Raw genomic sequence first — 19226 nt, forward strand, 5'->3', positions numbered from 1 at the left:
TTGACACAGAAGTAAACTATAAGAATCTCTGTAATCAGTGATTCACTCTGAATCTCGGCTGTGCTTAACCTAGCCTTTGCATCCAGCAGAGCTCTTAAGGCCTTACTTCCTTCTGACCTAAAGCAGGGGATGGGGGCCAGTGAGATGAGGATGGTCAGGCCCCTCCCACAAGGACCATCCTCAGTCCCAGAAGGTGGCAGGAGAGAGCTTACTCCAGACAGTACTGTGTACTCCATACATGTGCCTGAATATGCTCATGTGTGTGGGCACTCCCTCTCACACACACATTCACATGCACACCACAGAGACACACACACAGACACACATAGACACACACACAGGCACACCACATACACATGCACAGACAGACAGACAGACACATACAGATACACACATGCACACACATGACAAAATGCATAAATAAAATTATAAAGCAGAGAATGTCCAAAAGAAGTGAGGGAAGCTGCAATTATTCATTGATGACATCAGCAGAGGCTCACACTGGGGTCACCAATGGCCTTTCAAGTCCTGCCCTCAGTGCTGTCATTGAGTGTTTGTGGTGAGGACCGGATTTTCTTAGTGTCCAAGAATTTTTCTAACAATCTAAAGGTGGGCATGATGCTCACCTCTGTCATTTCAGCACCTGGGAAGCTGAGACAGGAGGATTGCCATAAATGTGAAGGCCAGCCTGGGCTACAGCGTGAGATCTTGCCTCAAAACAAAAACCCTCCAGCTTGTTCTTAGAGAAAAGGTGTCCCTTCTCACACGAGTGTGATTTTAGGGGAGAATTGCCTAGACCAGGAATCAAGAGGAAAATGATAGAGCTGCAGTGTTACAATACAAATATGGAGTGGAGTATTTTAGAAGCAGAATACAGCCCATGATTAATTATTTATGCTGAGCCATGTATCAGGAAAGATTTGAATAGTCATTAACTCTAAGGAAGTATTCCTTTAAAACAAAATAATGAAGATGGCTCAATCAATAAAGTAGCTTGTTGCAAGCAGGAGGACCCAATTTCAGATCCTCATAACCTCGTAAGACTTATGTGTGGTGACATGATCCTATAAGCCCAACATGGGGTCTACAAGAGAGAAACAGGAGCTTGCTGGACTTTCTGGTTGAATCCATGAGCTCTCAGCTCAACAGGAGATCCTGTCTCCAAGAACAAGATGCAGAATGAATGAGAGAGACATTCAAAGTTTACCTCTGACCTTACCTGCATATGTACACACACCATACATGTATGTATGTACATACCCCCACAGAACACACAGAAACAACAACAGAAAAGGAGACATGTTTTAGGAAGGGACAAAGAAGGTATTGTAAGAATACAGGGAGAAACAAGGCATATCCCTTAGGTCAGGGCAGGCAGGAAGTGGGAGCACAGGCTCAGAGTTCACAAGGGCATCTACATCTTGGGACAAGACTGACAGGGAGGAGAACATGTATACACGCTCTACAAGTTTATGTGTCTGTATAGCTCTATCTATGCATGCTGGGCCATAGCGTTCTACCCTGCAGTAACAATCTATCTGACTCCTCCTTGACCTATGAGGAATCCAGAAGTTGTTTGAAGGGTGTCTGCAGGAAGCACCCCTTCAAAGTGTGAGAACAACTTGGCATTGAAGGGAAGACAGGCAAAAAGGGGGCCGTGTACTTGAGCTCACTGAGAGAGAGAGAGAGAGAGAGAGAGAGAGAGAGAGAGAGGGATCTGGGAATATTTATACTCCACTTCTTATGCTCAGTGTTCCTGGCACTTCCCGTCAGTTCTGCACAAGGGAGATGTCAGAAAGCCTTTAGGCAAAGATGCAGAGCTGGCAGCCAGGAGATGGGGGAGAATACTGAAGCAGCAAGGCCTGAGGGGATCCAGAAGGAATGATGGCAGTGCTGCTGTAGGACTGAGAAGAAGAAGGTGCTTTGTCCCTAAATAGCATAGTCCTTGCCAGGAATACAAACAAGCAATTGGAGTGACATATGACTCTTGACCCCAGGGACTGGCCTTTATCTGCAATCGACTAAATGCCCGAGTCCCTTTCTAATCTTATACTCAAATTCTAACTGCCAAGGTGCTGGCACGAGAGGGTAGGAATGTTGAGATGTAGAGCTCGAATGGGTGGGACTAGGGTCTTTTGAAAAGGGACCCAAGAGAGCTCTGTCACCTTCTTTCTGAAAAGGGAGCCTCACTGAAACCTGACCGTGCTGGCACCCTGATCTTGCCTTTTGGCCTCCGGATGCTTTTTGTTTGGAAGCTACCCTGCCTCTGGTCCTTTGTTACAGTAGTATGAACCAATCAGAACCGAAATGCCAGTGCTCTAACAGTGAAAGCCAATGGCTAGACACTCAAGAGATCACCAGGAAACCTGGCACCACAATGATGCTCTGTCATGCTGGAGGGAACACGGACTCACAGCTGGAAAGGACATGAAGCCCACATCCAGTTTACAACAGACAACCCCCAGCACCCGTAATGAAGAGATCAGGGTGTGTCTGAGTCTTTGGTAATCCCATCCGGTGTCTCCGTAGTCTAGGTAGCATCCTCATCCAGAGGGCCACAGCTTGAGTGGGCACATCCTAGACATGCCAGATGCCCCTGAAATGCTGGAGAAGAGTGTAAGAGAATACTTAAGTAGGTCTAATGTAATGGTGACATTCAATAGCCAATAGTGAGAACTGGGGAACGCTCCAACACGTGATACATGTCACGTGTATCACTGGTGAGAAGGGGATGGAGGGAAAAATCACTGCTGGAAGATGAAGCAGAGGTTGAAGCCTGGGTCGAGACAGGGCCAGGGCAAAGCATCAGGGACCTGCGGATGCTCCTGAATCTGCTACGGCCATCGTGTAGCAAGAGCTATGTTTCCGATTCAAAAAAGCCGAGAGGGTGAGAAAAACTGCAGCAAGAATGTGGGGGCCCCTGATTGTGGCATCCAGTTTTAGGAGACAGTCCTGCAGTCTCCAATAAAAGCAAACACCTTCTGACCACACCATCCAGGGGTCCTGCCCCTCGGTATTTACCCAAAGAATTTGAAACTGTAACAGCAACGCCAGCAGCTGCTCGTGGAGGTGGGAGGCATTCTTACCCGTAATCGTCAAAATGAGGGGTCAGCCAAGATGAATGGATGTGCGAACTGGTATCCACACAATGGAACCTCATTCACGCGGAATAGGAGAGTTGGGGCTGGGTAAAGACACGGCACAGTGGTGGCCATGCAGGCGTGTGGATCTGAGCTCACTTCCCAGAACCCAGGCTGTTGTTTCAAAAGCCACACATGATAGGGTGCATTGATCATCCCAGGGTTAAGGAAGGCAGGAAGATCCCTGGGGCTCCTGGCCAGCCAGACTTGTTGAGTCCCAGGTCAATGAGACCCTGTTTCAAAGAAACTGGATGGTACTCCATTGTTAGGATCCAAGGCTTTTCACAAGTCTCCATACATGCATGCACATTGGCGCACGAACACTCCCACACAGATGTGCCACCCTCAAATATATGAACACGTGTGCAAACACACATACACACACAAAACACACAAACACACACAATAAGAACAGTTGTCAAGCTATGAAATAGACTGAAGAATCTTAGGTGATTTTATTTTATTTTTTCTCAGTATTTTTTTCCTCAGGGTCTCAGTGTGTATGCCAATCTGGCTTCAAACATGTAGAGACTGACCTGCCTCAGCCTCCCAAGTGCTAGATTAAAGGTGTGAGCCCCATACACTGCTAAATGAAGATTTTTTTTTTTAAGTAAGAGAAGAGTCTGTGTACAGCCTGGGTGGTTCCAATTGTGAAAAAACAAAAGTCTAAAGATAGTTTTTCAGCCAGTGGTTTCTGGTGTGAGGTGGCCAGGTGGGATGAACGGACAGCTCAGAGGATGCTAGGACAATGGAAATGTTCACTGTGGTTCTATAACAGCGGGCTGGGCTCTTTGCACGCCTGTCTATGCTGTAGATGGTGCGTGAAGGATGAACTCTGATGTTACACTTCAGAGAAGGCCACATGGCAGCAGTGACTCTTCAGTAGAGGTGACAGGTGTTCCAATTTTGGTGTGGGGTTGGGAACGGGAGAGGCTGTAAGTGTGGTGATGGGTGGCATTATGGGAATTCTTTGCATTTCCTGCAATTTTGCTGTAAGCCTAAAACTACTCTTAAAAATCAACTATATTAATAAATATTAATATGTATTAAATATCAAATAGTTTAATGTTTATGTATTTAGAATACATACATCTATCACATACATACATGCACGTATATATATACACATATATACATATGAATATGAATATATATATATATATGAAACCACAACCTGGTAAACCTGGGAACCTTCCCATGTTCCAACCTGACCAAGCACTGTCTAGCACTGTGAACATCCTGTTTCCTATCCTGACCATGACCAAATACTAACGGTCTACCTCTGAGCAAGAGCAGCCCACAGCAGCTGAAAAGTCAGACATTGCCTGTAAGCCCAGAGGATGTGGATTTCTTATCTTCAGCAGCTTCCCCTGGCCCAGCAGGCTCACGGCCCACAGGGCTCTGACAGAAATACTTTAGCAAAGTCATTCCGGTCACCCACAATCTGCTTTTACCTTTGGCCTGATGTGGGCCCCTCAGTTCTGCATTTTGTCCCTGGGAAACTGGCAGAATAGTCATTCTGCCATAGATTCTAGAAAAACCTTAAAACGCACCCATGCACGCACTCACGCACACACAGAGGCATTACTGCCCCAAGGGGGATATAAACTCTGCAACAACAAATGTGCCAGACAGTATTTACCAGCCCAGAAACAATCCTGAACTTCCCTGGGAGACTTTCTCTCTACTGATCCTATACGAACTAAGAATGAAAACACAGGATTTGAGTGCAAAGACCCCAGCCCACAAGGCAGTGCCCATAACTCTATTAACACATGAATGTTGCCCAGAGTACCCTCTGCAGACAGCAATCTGCAATGAATTACCTAAACTCTCTGAAGCAGAGTTGCTGGAAGGTAGCGCTATGGGAAGCCTGTCCTCATGGTCTGAGATTCACTCTAGATTCTCCAGTTTCTCCTGCTCACTCTGTCTGCGTCCCTGTCCCAGAACTTAAAAATAGTAAGAACAATAATTCTGAAATCCTGTGCAAACAGGTTAACTTTTCCTACCCCCCTGCTTACCTTGTATAAGACTTGTGAAGATGAAGGAAGAGAAGCAATGAAAACCCATCATTAGCAATAGGAAGCAAAAGGAAATCACTCCATGGCTATTGCTTGCCTAGATTCCAAAATCTTATGTGACTGCCACTTTGTCATGTTTTGTTTGCCCTGCCAGCAACTTTCTACAGGACACAGTATTCACCTTCAGCCTTTCCCACTCCTATGGTGTACATATTCCCATCATGGCTGATTTCAAGGTACCAGTATATGTCACTGAATTCCAAGTCAGGATGAGATGAGAAGAGCCAACCCAATGGCTCCTATTGCTGGCAGTGGAATGTGCCTGCAAGTCCTGATTGTTTGAATGTCTGGCCTGTAGCCTTAGCCCGTTTCTGGCTTTCAATGATTGCAAAGTCATCTGACCCTCAGTTTATGAGCCAATGTCCTACCCCTTCATCTGAACCTCTGGGCTCTCCCAGCCCTGGTGACCACTCCACTCTGTGTCCTGGTCTGCCCCTGGCCCTCCAAGTGGTGTCCAAGACATGTCCATACTATGCTACCAGTGAAACCCTGGCTCTGAGCCGCCCTGGGCTTTAACGTACCTCCCAGAACTGCCCGGGGCCACAGGCAAAGAATAACAAACACAAGGAAACGGCCCAAATTAAAACAGGAAACATTTTGATTGGCTATAAGAACTTCTTGGCCCAAACTTTCAAAGGGTACTCCAGGGGGCTATTCAGTCTCAGAGTCCCCGATTAATCTTCTGGAAGAAATTCAATTATGCTCTTCCTGAATGGCCAGCCGTCTGTCTACCTGCCCAAAGGAGGAGGGACTGAAGCCAGATTCAAATCTCTTCCAGATGACTCAGCATTCGTACCAAGCTCTGTGCTCCCAGAACCTTCCCCAGGCTCTAGGGATCATCACAGGGAAAGAAGGTCCTTTGCTGGATGGACATTTGCAAGGCAGTGTTATCTCTTACGGAACACGTACTACATTTACTACAGGGAGTTTGCCCAACAGTCTGATTTCCCAGAACAATGTGGCAGATTGGAACTGGTCTCGTGCACTTTGAGAGGAAACTGAGGCTTACAGAGATCGGCTTTGCCAGGTCACAGAGCCAGCAAGTGGCAGAGGCTTGAGGCTACCATGACACCTGACTCCAAAGTCCACAGTGCAAGATGTCCCACTGATATGGCACAGCAGGCCCCGGGGATGAGGATTTGAAACTTACATCAGAATGAGTCAAGCGGTGTCATTTTTTGACATCATGCCAACTGCGCCGCTGACTCATACCAGTTGCTAAAGGTGACAGGTCAGTGCCAACGTCCGCTGCCGTTAGTGAGGGCTTGATAGTAAACCTCTGCCATTGTAACCGGCTCTGATGGTTAGAGATGGGGGTTGCGTGGGTCAGAGTTTCCAGATTGTGGCTGGTAGACAGACGGCATCCTTGGCAGTGTTTATATGTGTCCACCACAAAATATGAAATGTAAGGACTGTGCCGAGAACTCATGCTGTAGTCCAGTGAATTCAGTTTTGAGAATTGAGTTTTTGTTTTTGCTCTCTTGAGACAGGGTCTCGGGTATCAAGGCTGGCCTTGACGTTGCTAGGCTGCTGCAGGTAACCTTGAATTCTTTTATAGTGTTATACACTGTGTGTATACACGTCTCTGTGTGGGAGTTACATATGAGTGGGAAGGTGAGCATATCTATTCGGGTACGTGCAGCCAGAGTGGACATCCTGAGGTGAAGCCTCTCACAAAATCAAGAACTCACCACTTCAGCCAGGCTGGCTGTCTCGTGAGCTCTTGGGACACCTCAGTGCTGTGGTGACAGATACATGCTCAGCTTTTCACAGAGGTGCTGGGTCCTCACACACAGAGCGAGCGCTCTTACCCACTGAGCTATCGCCTAGCTCCTGACCTTGGACTCTTGATCCTCCTGGCCCCACCTCTCAAATGCTGGGAGTACGGGTGTGGGTCAACACGTTTTTGTTTGCTGGTTTGAGGCATGTCCTGGAACGTATGCATGGCCCATTTTCCGCCTTGACCTTTCACAGTCTTCTGCTTGGCCTTTTGGGGTTGGGGGTTACAGGCACTGGCTAGCACTCCCAGCGCGGAATGCATTCAGTTTGACAGACACTTCTTATTCTCACATTACACACTCTCCTATGTGCATACAATGTCCATTCCTTTATGAAATGCCAGCAGTAATTTTTTGGTGGTTTTGGTCTGAGGTCCCTGCAGCTTATCAGCTAGGCCATCTGGATCAGCTGATCTTTTTAGGTCCCTGTTTCCTCTATTGAGACATGAAGCTAATGCTATCTGTTTACAGAATCTTTCTGAAGAAGAAGGGGTCATTGCAGTACAGTCCTGGACATGTGTGTTTGTTTTAAATTAATGTCTGGGAATTAGCCAAAGAAAGAACTGGAAAGCTAATTTATTGGCAAAGCCCAGTATTCAAAACTCACCTCAGCAGTAACTGCAGTGGCTTTCAAAGCCCCCTCTGACTCTCCAGTTCAAAGACTGCCTTCCTGGGTCCAACTGTCCACCTTGAAAGCCTCCCCACCCCCACCCCAAGTTCCCGCTCTGCCCACACCGGTTCCCCTGCCTGACCTGAGGATAAAGGAGAAGCATGTTCCGTGGAAGGAAGCCCCACGGGAGACAGTCCAAGCGACAGCCACTCAGACCAGCAGAAGTCAGAATGTCACGAGGGGCACACTTTGTTTCCACTCCGTCTCTGAGTCACTTCCCCTGCCGTTTCCACATCAACAAAATGGGGAAGGCAGGCCTTTCCTATCTCAGGGCCTGCTGGGCACAGCCACTTAACTAATTGCAGTGACCTTGCAGTCTTGAGGAGCCATTCATGGGCTCCTGCGCACGGCTGTGCCCCAGGCTCCATGCTGTACACACGGACTTGGTCTTTTCAGCACCCAGGTTCCTGTGGGGCCAGCCTTCTGCAGCTCCTGGACCGCAACCAGCCATTTGCCTAATCTCTTCCCTTCTTTCCAGGCAAAGGAATGAGCCGGGAAGCTTGTGATTACTGCCAGCTATAATTCAGCGTAATTCAAAAAGCATTTGAGACTCCACCACATTTTTTTTTCTCTCCACCCCCTCACCCATTACCTACTTGGAGCCTTCTGTTAGAAGCACTTGCCTCCCTACAGGTCAGCTGGCTTCGCCGCAGGCTCCCCAAAGAGCAGCAGAGGCACAGTGCTTTACCTTTCTGTTGAGGGAACCTCTGTTCTCCCCACTCATTAGGTCAGGGCATGGTCCTTGCTGCGGGCCAGATTCACCTCCCTCCCATTAGACCTTTGCTTGCCACGGCCCCTAGCACCCAGGCTGGCTCCCTTGACCCCACCGCTTGCTGAGTCAGGAGGAGCATGAGTTCCCGGCCAACCCGAGTTATGGCTTGAGACCTTCTCTTCAGCCAAGCAGGGACTGCAGAGAGCCCGGTTGGTGCTTGCTGCATCAGCATGAGTTCAATCCCCAGCATCCTCACAAAATTACCAGATGCACACTTCCAATTCTAGCGCCGGGAAGGCAGAGATGGGAAGATCCCGGGGCTCACCGCTTAGCTCCCTCAAGCCTGATTCTGCAACCAAACTGCCAGCTCCTTAGAACTCTCTTTTTATTTGTGTCCTCTTATGTAGCCAGTCTATCTTTCTCTTGAGCGCCTCCAAACCCAAGAGGGCTCCTTAGATTACTGTTTTTATTTATTTATTTATTTATTCACTTTAACATCCTCTCGGTCCCTTCCTCTCACCCTCTTCTCCCTTTCTCCCCTCCCTTTCTCCTCAGAAAAGGGGAGTCTCTGCTACCAATCAGCCCTGGCACATCAAGTTACATCGGGACTAAGCGCATCCTCTTCTCCTGAGGCCCGACAAGTCAGCCCAGCTGGGGGAAGGTGATCCAAAAGCAGGCAACAGAGCCCATGTCAGAGACAGTCTTCGCTCTTAAATTTTTAAAAATCACGATTCCTTTATTCCTTATTTGCCACTGTATGAGTGATATTTAGATGGCATTTCTCCTTCCCTCTCTCCTTTTCTTTTTCCACATTCTTCCCCCATCTTCCCTTCCTCCTCCTTCCTTTTCTCCCTCTCCTTCTTCTCTCCATTTTTCTGTATTTCTGGAGCCATACCAGAGCTTGGTGATATGAAGCCAAGCAGACAAGAAAAGAGGACTTCTATCCAACAGAAATTCATAATCCAAAAGAAAGAATTTAGTGCATGTTCACATGTGCTTGCACACACGTTCTCTCTCTCTCTCTCTCTCACACACACACACACACACACACACACACACACACACACACACACACCAGTCACAGCATGATATGAGCCACAAAGCATCCTTAAGTGTACTGCTTGGCTCTGAGCAAAACCTGCCCACGGGCTTTGAGACTCTTGAAAGTATGACCCAGAAGATCAGGAAATGAAATGACATACCGGGATGGGGAAAAGAATGGGAGAAGGGGGGGGGGGGTCACCGAGAAACAAGAACAAGAAGTGGTAACATGTTGTTAAAGAATTTGAACTTCGTATGGTGGGGGGAAGCTTTTATTTGATAAGTACAACCTGGCAATAGGGTGACTCACAGTATGACCTCAGAGGCAGCAGGAGCAGTTAGGATAAAACCTGGTGAGTGTTTAGCTACTGGCAGTGCATGGGGATGCCTTGTTTCATAGCATCTGCCCATTTCTCAGGTGTAAGTATTTCCATCATGGCCAATTTCAGCTATCAGCATGACCTCTCTGAACGCAGAGTTAGGGAGAAATGGTCACTGGCTCATGAGAAGACAGTCCAGCCTTCCCCTGCCTGGATAACGTAAGAGTTGGGCCGAGGACGATGGTTTTCAGGGTTACTGGCTTCCTCAGCCCACTTCTGACCTTTGATACCCATTCTTGGGCACTCAGTGGTTTCCCCACCCAGGCCTGCAAGAGAAAAAAAGCACCAGGTGTGTGGAAGCACCGGGCAAGCTATGTACCTTCTTCAGAGGCGCTTGATACTCCCCGAGCTGAAAGACCTTTTGGAAACCACACTCTGTCATCCCTCAGCCCACGACCACTCCATTTCCAGTCATGTAGAATGCTAAATTGGTGCTTGGCCTGGAGCCGTGGCCAACCAGAGCTTTGTTTGGGCGTTTGACTGAGATCTCTGCTTATCTTCTGGAGAGGTTAATGAACAAGCCAGATGATAAGCAGGGAAATTCACAAGTTTTCAAACAGCACTGGCTGACCAGATGCCTGACCAGAAAGGATTCTTGGGGGTAAAATGGATCAGCCAATGCAGTACTTGCCTTGCATGCCTGAGGATTCCATTTTACTTCCCAGAACCCAATAGGGAAAAACAAAACAATCCGGATGTGGTGGCATGGTCCCACGATCCCATTGCTGAGGAGGTAGCCAGGCAGACCAGGCTGGTATGCTCTAACTAGGATATGGAGTTCCAACCAATGAGAGATTCTGTCTCAGAACAAAGGGTAGACCGAGCCTAAAAAATATACCTGGGGTGGTCAAGTTTCCATTCCCACCTCCACAGGCAGGTGAGCACACACACACACACACGAATCCTAAAATCTTCACAGACTTTTGAGTCAAGGCAAGTTTAACTTCTGAAATAGGACAAATCCTTCTTACAGATAAAAAAAAAAATTAAGCTGGGCATAGTAACACACAGCTGTAATCCCAGCACTCAAGAAACAGAAGCAAGCTCAACAGATTATCAAGTTGGGACTATCCTGCGCTACATAAAATACCCTCCCATAAACCGATAAATAAGTGGAGTCTTCTTGTGGGATGGGAAGACTGGATTTAGCAGCTCTCTGGTTTAGAAACTTGGGCTAATGCTAAATGTAATGAAACTCACTGTTAGTCAAAGTAATGTGCCTATCAGAAGTCAGTGCATAGTTGCACTAACTAGAAAACCCCCAAATTTGCCCCCCCCCGGATATAGCTAAATCCTGCTTACTAAGGACCATAGGGCTTAAGGGTCTGTGCTCTAGGATGAGGGACTCCCTGACCCAGGGTACAAGAGTCTAGATCCCTGAGGCTCAGGGGAGAAGTAAGAGTTGAGAAGACAAGTAAGGTGCTGGTTCCAGAAAGTTACAGGGCTACGTGTAAAAAAATGGACTCATTCCTTCAGCCAAGACTTACGCAGTGACTGAAAGAAGGAGGGGAAGGGTCTTTATGGCATGCAGGCATCCTTCAGTGTCTACAAGGAACTCATTCTCAGGCCTTACAGATGTCAGCTTCTAAGGATAGTCCTGGCCCTCCTATAAATGACATGGCATTTCTGTCTAACCTATGCACATCGTCTGATAGACTCTAAATCCTCTCTGGGTGACTGTACTTAACCCAAGACCATTCATACACTTAGTATGCAAGTGATAATTTATCCTATTACTTTAGAAAAAAAATGATAATGAGTCTATAAATGTTGAGAACAAATAGAATTTTTTCAAGTATTTTTAATCTTTGGTTGGTAAATACTTAGATGAGGAGCTTTCTAGGCTACACATGGTTCCCTTTTTTATGTCTGTGCTCTCACTATTTTGCTGACGCCCCTCAAGGCAGATGTCTCTCCCACTCTGAGGATAAGGAAAACTGACTGAGGCAGCCACCTTGGACTCTCCTTTCTTAAGAGACAGATGAAAACTTAATTTCTCTTTTTAACCAACACACCTAGTCCATGCATGTCCTAACCTCCACTATGGGGTCTGCAGCTCTGGACTGTGTCTGTGTGTCAAAGCATAGCTCAGTTGCACATTGCTTTTTCTGATAAGGCTCCTGGAATGCTGCTTAAACAAAACAAAAATTCCTCCCCCATAATTTCATCTGTTGCTAGCTATGCACCCCTGAAAGGAAGACAGGATTTCAGCAGAGTGAAGTGTGTAGTAAGATGAATCCACAGAATTTTATTTAAGGGGCCTTATGTGGTCCATATATTTAATAAACAAAAAAAAGTGGTATTAAAAAGAAAACCCAAGTACTTAAAAAAAGACGACTATAAAGTATAAACACAAGACTTTCAGGGTAGACATTGCCCTCCCTACCCACTACCATCTTAAAAACAACAAAAACATCCTCTCAAACAAGCTTCCACCTGCCAGGCTCCAATCTGCCAGTCTGCAAACCCAGTCTACACTAAAGTTCTGCATTGTGTAAACACACACTCCAAACCTTCAAACAACATGCTGTCCCCATCTGTACACTACAGCAATCAACCTTCATTTTAACGTGACTTGAATAAAACAACAATCCAGATGCCCTGTCAAGCAAACAAGATGCCACCTGTGTGCGAAAAGACTCGGGAAAGTAAAAATAGATGGAGAAACCCTCGTGGTTAAAAATGCTAATAAAAACAACGTTAAGAAACCAACTACAAATTCCTTCAAGGAGCCAAGAGACCCAGAGGGAAAACCAAAGACACTTATGTTGATGGGTGGTAAGTTACTCAGAACTGGCTTTCTGGTGAGCAAGCTTTTCAAAATACCGTGTAGCTCACACCTGCTAACCTGGTGTGAGAAACACAGCCCGTGTTCCAGTTTCATTTCTATCACTTTCACGTCACTGCCTGTCACTGCAGAAAGCCCAGGCAGGAACTCGAAGGCAGTGCTTGCTGTTCTGCAGAGCATTGCCTCCAAACAAGGGACTAACTTCAGTGCCAAAGAAGTGTGGCAGGAACCATGGAAGGTGCTGCTGCTGGCTGGCAGGTAGGCTCACGTCCAGCCAGCCTCCTTATCTAGCTCAGGACCACCTGCCTGGGGAATGGTGCTGCCCACAGTGTCCTGGGCCCTCCTACATCAATTAGCAATTAAAGCAATCCCTGGATATGACCCAAGCCCATCTGATCTGGGTGGTTCCTCAAGTGAGATGCCCTTCCCCAGTCTTTCTAGGTTGTGTCCAGTTGACAATCAACGCTAACCTGGACACACCATGGGGTCTAGGGTGAGGGAAGTGGATCATTTGTGTAAGGATGTTCACTGCTGTGCTGTTTACCACAAGGGAGTGATGAGAATCATGACAAAAGGCTCAGAAGGAAATTTCAGCTATAGCAATAACATAGCGGTTGAACCATGATGAAAATACAAGAGTAGTAGTACATGAAAAGGTATATACAGAAATGTTAAGCCACAGAGAATGGAATTTGCATACTGAATTTGTAACTCCATGAAAACACACCCACATTTAGAATCCCATGCAGTTACACAATTTTAAGCTCTCTTGCTGCTATATTGGTTCAGTATATTTAAAGACATGTACCATCTGTCCCACATACATAAAGCTGTGCCTCTTCCCTGAGCCCCTTTTCTTACAGTCTGACCTCCTGTGTTCTCCACACAGACCACACAGACTGACCAGTCTTCTTAGAAACAAATCCAGTCTAGGCAGCAAACAGCATCTCCAGGTCCAATCTAAACTGAGGTTTGGGGTATTGTCAGTATTGTCAGACAACTGATGCAACCTGGCAAGGGAGACCAGGGACCATGGAAAGTCATACATAGTCTAAGCTACGTCCTGGGAGATTAGTATCAGATCATGTCCCAGGCTTCCTTGCCATCCTGTGCCTTCTGTTCCCTCCAGCCTTGAGATGCTGAGCACTCAGCCATCCCTTCCTTCTGTCGCTGTATGCTTCCTGAAAGAGTTATTTCTGAAAACAGCACAGGTAACAGAATCTTTCCCTTCTACTCCCCCCATGGGCAAGCAGTGCCCCCACAGGAAATCCCATTGGGCTTGGCATTAGGAAATAGCAACCCAAAAGTACTCCCTCACACACACACACACACACACACACACACACACACACACACACACACAAACACACACAACATGTACAACCACCAGTCTCATGCATGGAAGCGCACACTGAGCAATTAACTACCCCACAAAGATCTCATGAAGATGGAGAGAAGGCCAGGATTTCAGTGGAATGGGATTGACCCACACCCTAGCTCTTTGCCACCAGATCCTGCAGAGACAGCAGTAAATAATCTTCTGGCCTTTCAGTGAGGAGGGCCCACCCCCAAACACACCCAGGGGCTCTGTATTCTAATAGTGAGATCAGTTTCCACTACATCCGTAATATACCCTTAAATAATGCCTGGGTCCTTCTTCACCCTATCCATGTACACACAGGTACCAACCACTAGGCCACATCTTCCCTGCCTTCACCCTAAACTCCTTAATGAAGACCTCTGGGAGCAGGGCCCAGCCATGTGTATTTTTCAGTGATCGTCTAGTGATTGATTGCTTAAAAAAACAATTGTTTTGAGACAGAGTTGCTGTGCTGTCCAGGCAGATCTCAAATGCTTAAGTACAAGCGGTCTTCCTTTTGACTGGCTGGAACTGAAGGCATGCTCCAGAGCTCTGACTCCTTTTAAGATTTTAATTGGAATTGTGTTCACCTAAGGTGGACAGTATGATATGTTCTGGCAGAGCTGACCGACATATCCATCTCTTCACACAGCTACCACTTAGGGGACCCAGTGGGGGGACATATACTCCCATCAACTATCAAGTACAAGATACAAGGCTGGCCACGGCTTGTTAGATGCCTCGAGCCTGTTCGTTCTGAAACTTTGGCTGAAACTTTGTCTCCTGTACCCAACACCTCCCTGTTTCCCAGCCCCTGACCTCCTAGGAAGGATGGGGAGACAAAGGCACGGCCCTTATCTTCTTGGTGAGAATCGACTTTAGGAAACTAAATGATGCATCCATCTGTGGGATCCCAGAACTCCAAGTTCCCGGTCCACAGGCCTTCCTTGCCAGTGTGTTACTCATCAAGGCTGAGCTGTGACAGATCTCAGGCCTTCCTGGGTGTCTCACGGCCTCACTTCCGAGTGCCCTGGTCATTTTCTGTTTTAGTGTCTTATTACTCAAGCCTTCTATTGACAAATGGATACTAGAAGAGAAACAGGTAGTTTCTCTGGGGAAATTTTGGTCTTCTAAACGCTAGCTATGAGAATTCAAAGTAGAGAGGACCCAGATACCAACACAGAGCAAGCCCTCCCCTTCCCGAGTGAGCTCATCTAGAGCAGCTTCCTGGCTGCTCTTCCAGCTGCCAAAGGACTGTTCATTCCCTGGTTAGAAACTCAAATAAAAGGCCATGGAAAAACCCAGCTGGAAACCTCCATAGCATGAAAGGTAGCAAAGGAGGAGCCATGAAAGAAAATGGTCACATGGACCCAGAGCCAGGCAAAGGGAGTGGAGAGCCAAGTGGCCAGGAATGGGCAAGGGAAGAATCAACCTCCTAGTCCCTTGGGGACCACAATTTGAGCACCAAAGCCCTGTGAATGGGAGTTTGTGGAGAGAGAGAGAGAGAGAGAGAGAGAGAGAGAGAGAGAGACACCAGCAATTTATCTGAAAACAGAAAGAAAAAGGGAGGGGAGGGGAGAGAAACGAGGGTGGGGGGAGAAAGGAAGAAAAAGGAAACGTAAAATGATAAGAAAACCAAGGTGTTTCCATTGTATTTCCATCCCAGCAGGACACAGAGCCTCATCCAGAGTCAGCTCTTGTCCACACCAGTGAGCAGACTCGGTTAAATTAATACAAGATCTCAAATTTACGTATAGTTGTGACACAGATGCCTCTCCACGTTCACAGCTATACTGTAAACTGAGAAGAAACAGAGCACTGAAGCTGGCCATTTGAGATAGGAGTTTCCCCTTCCTATGTTGGATGGGTTCAGCAGTGGATACTTCCCTGAAATTGTTTTGGCTACCTCTTAAGCTATATTGACCCAAATAGGAAAACAGTGAAGGTCCTGCCTCTACTTCCATCCTCTCCCAAGCTTTTCACACACCCCATACAGCCATGCTAGCAGAAACAGAGGCAGAGTCCTGGGTTTTACCTCTAAAACTGTTACTCCAGCTTCCCTGTGTGGAACGGAGGCTGTGTTTGCTCTACAGGTTCATCGGCTCTCTTTCATTCAGGTTTCAGATCACAGGAAGTCAGAAAAAGAATAGCAACTCACTTCTCTATGGCACACCGCAGACTCGAGGCAGGAAGGACGTAGCAGAGGGCTCAGGAGACTGGTGCTGGCCACCTTCTCTGGCAGATAAGATGTGTGTGTGTGGTGGGGGGAAGGCACTCAGAAGTAAGTGTGAGGTTATGACCCTTGCCGGGAGCTCAGGGTCTTCAAAGGGACCACATTCCACTTCTCTCTTGATGATTGAGAACTTTCCAGTTCACACACACACACACACACACACACACACACACACACACACACACCAAAATTTTATACTCTGTAAACACATTCAGTTGACATCTAGAGAGAGACCTCGATCGCTTGAGTAAGATAGCGCAACCCCCTCACCCTCGAGCCTGTGTCATATAAAACCCCAGAAGATTAGCTAAGAAGAATGATTTCCCAACAGCATCTTGGGTGTGAAGGTTCATGCTGCTTAGAGCAACAGGCAAGTTCCTCAAGAAACTGAAAGCATCACTCCTCTCTAAGCTGTTTGTGGTAGTCCCAAGACCCCATTGTGAGGGTTCTAGCTTGGTGAAACAGAAGGGTGAGTTCCCTTGTCTGGACCTGAGGCTTTCCCAAGTAGACCCTGGGAGTTAAAATCACTGGCTACAAGGAGAGCCCTTTATGGGAAGGGGAAATGACAGCTGAGGGGACAGAAAGTGAGAGGAAAGAAAATGATAAAGGAGAGGGGAGACCTTCTACAGGATGGCAGTCAGCCCTGTGACCTATTCAGAGGATGACAGGTATGGGGGACACTGGTAAGGGGCAAACAAGCAACTGTGTGAACAAACCTGACAGCGACGGAGGGATTGCCACTGGGAATCCCAGCTGGTCGTTTCTGGGGTTTTGGTTTTTGTTTTCAGGTTTTTGTTCCTCTATTTTTCAGAAGAGAGTAAAATTGAGGACAGAGACATTAAACTCTCAAAGACCCAAGGCAAGATCCCGGTTATAGAAAAAAAAATTATTATTCATGAATAATACTCTCGTTCCCAGGAATAATTTCCCCTCCATTAAAGCTGCCTGTAAGGCTATCAAAATCTCAGGGTACGCTGCTGTCTTGGGAAGTATGCCTCCTCTGGAGCATATCCTTTCAGTGTAATTCACTGGTATCAACCTTCCTGTGCTGCAATCCTTCAATGCAGTTCCTCATGCTGCAGTGACCCCCAACCTTAAAATTATTTTTGTTGCTACTTCTAACTATAAATTTGATACTGATATGAATCATAATATAAATGTCTGTGTTTTCTAATGGTCTTGGACAACCCCTGTGAAAGGGTTGTTTACCCTCCAAGGGGTCATAACTCACAGGTTGACAACCACTGCTTTAATGAATCGCCCTCCCAATTCCTTAATTTGTCTCATCTTTCTGAACTCTTTCTCCGAAAGCAATATGGACTATCAGTCATGGTCGTGATCATAGATCCTTCCTTTAAGCATCTCTGTAAACATTTGGCGATAAGGGATCTTTCTTGTTCACAGCTCTTCCCTCGGACATATTAAGGTTTCATCTACCTTCAGATACTAGCTCTCCCTCTGGAAGTGTTGGCCATGACCCTCACTCTGTCTTTACAGTCTGTGGACTGCAGAACACAGCATTGTGGGTGAAGTTCTGGTGTATTCACACATCCTTCCATACCATGGTCACCTAATGGCCACATACATTTCACTCCCAGCTCAAAAACACTCTGTAGTAAACAAAATGAGCAAGGTTAAAACCAGGTCTCATGAACAGGAACTTTGAAAGCCAGTCCTAGAAAGACAAGCCAGGGGTCCTGCCATATTTTCTGCATGTGAAGCTGACCAGCAGGTCCCTGCTCTCTGGGTTTAGGTCTTGGATACTTAGAATTTCGGAGCATAGTCACTGAGGGTCATACGACCTTCCCCATGGCTTGGTAGCTCATCCATTGGCTCCTGTGTGATACTGAGTTCATTCTGAATTCTGTTCCCTGCTCATTCTCAGGTAAGGCGACAACCCCAACTCTTTTTATCTCCACAGCACTGGATGAGCAGGTTCCCCTCCCACTCTTGGGTTCTATTCTCAGCTGTCAACATTGTCATCACTTGTCAAGTGTCTCGTTGCATGACTGAGTGCCAGGTGAGGAAAGGAAGAATCTAGAACACAGGCTGCCCTGCTCACTGCCTATCCCACAGCCCTTCTGGCAACAAACAGGTAATATGGATAGAACGTTAAGCCAAACATGAAAGGACACTGTGAAACTCTTGGGTACTGTGAGGCTCACTGGCACAGGTGCATGGCATGAGGAAGGAGGGCCTGATGAAGGAGAAGCCTGTGGAACAGAAGAAAGATGACAGCTCCAGGAGAGAGGATGCCTGGGTTCTAGCTTTCAGTCCTCAACTCTTAAACAACTAATAATTTCCAATGCTCCTTTCCTTGCCTGCTCCTGCCCTCCTCTGCCTCTGTGATGCAGTGGTAACAATTTGGGCTTGGACCATTCCTGACTAAATCATAACACTGCACAATTCAGCACTAGAAGGGGTCTCAGAGTACCTACAGGTTGATACAACCTCAGGACTGTGTCACAGCAGGATATCATGTGACCTCTCAAAGGATACAGACACAAGAACATCCAAAGCCAGCTGAAACAGGCATGAACCAAATGACTGCTAACTGCTTCATCTTGCAGAATCCACGGTCCCCATCACACACCTAATGCCATGACACATGCTAGAATCCCATATAAGGACACGGAGTGGGAGTAAACGCTATTCAGAAAAAAATTCCCCAGCCATTCCTGAGTTTCCTACCTTTGCTCTGCCTTTAGTCATGCCCGCCGCCTCCCCGTGAATACTTCTTCCTTTCTTATGAATAACACTCCTTCCATTAAAGTTTGTACACCAGACTCTGTCCAGAAACCCAGGTTTGCACCTCTCTGGGGAAGCTGCCCTCCCCATTTAAGCTTGTACCTTCAATCTATAATGACATCTCCTCTCCACTCCTTCCTTTTTCTGGTCTCTGAATTCTTTCTCTTTAAACACTGGATAGAGGGGTCAATCTGGTCTCTCTGTTTCTGAGACCTCCCCAGCCTTCACTGGCTGGCCTCACTAAAGGATCTTTAATGGGAGTGATGACACAGCTATTTGAGTGTGCCTGAGTGAC

The 19226-nt window shown here is 47.0% G+C and overlaps 1 protein-coding gene across 2 annotated transcripts in view; it reads right to left on the bottom strand.

Moving 5' to 3' along the window:
* Ptk2b (protein tyrosine kinase 2 beta) overlaps nucleotides 1–19226 on the bottom strand; it is a 120746-nt gene that overhangs the window by 56454 nt on the left and 45066 nt on the right. The window contains exon 1 of one of the 2 annotated variants that reach the window (XM_055609896.1): nucleotides 15986–16005. The exons of the other annotated variant lie outside the window; for it this stretch is intronic. The gene's annotated coding sequence lies outside the window, so the exon portion shown is untranslated. Of the gene's footprint in view, nucleotides 1–15985; nucleotides 16006–19226 lie in introns of those variants that run through there. 2 annotated transcript variants of the gene reach the window in all.

Source organism: Psammomys obesus, unplaced genomic scaffold (assembly GCF_907164565.1).
Source record: "Psammomys obesus unplaced genomic scaffold, mPsaObe1.curated_primary_1811, whole genome shotgun sequence".
Taxonomy (NCBI): domain Eukaryota; kingdom Metazoa; phylum Chordata; class Mammalia; order Rodentia; family Muridae; genus Psammomys; species Psammomys obesus.